Genomic DNA, 511 nt, shown 5'->3' on the forward strand with positions numbered 1-511 from the left:
GACGTGGGGGAAGTTTCTAGCAGCTTCTCGCAGAAGCCCCCCCTATAGCCCACCCACTATCAAAACCATGCCACACAAACCCAACAAACATGGTTACATTGGTAGGAAACAAAATGTTTTTGAAGAGTGCTGTTCAGATTTTATCAGCCGGTGCTTCCCATGTGTTTCCTCAATTTTTTGGTTGCTTTCTGGGCAGGAGTGCTTTTTTCCATGAAGCTATACTACAAGGCTGTGCAGGGGGTGGGAGCAGAGCATGCCTTTTGGTGCGGAGGTTTGGTTCAGAGGAGCTAGGAGCTGAGAATTACTCATGTTATTTCATGTAGTGACAGCAAATGGAGAGAAAAAAAAATCGGTAATACTTGATCTACAAAATACTTAATCTAAAATACATATACTAAAGCACATGGAGAAAAAAATTTCTTAAGCTATCCATTAAGTCCAAGAATAAGGGTGAACAAGAGGAAACGTAAGGATTCATATGCTGTCCGTGTTGCCCTAGAAGAGTTGGTGC

The sequence above is a fragment of the Fulmarus glacialis genome, unplaced genomic scaffold (genome assembly GCF_000690835.1).
Source record: "Fulmarus glacialis isolate BGI_N327 unplaced genomic scaffold, ASM69083v1 scaffold45287, whole genome shotgun sequence".
In the NCBI taxonomy this organism is placed as follows: Eukaryota; Metazoa; Chordata; class Aves; order Procellariiformes; family Procellariidae; genus Fulmarus; species Fulmarus glacialis.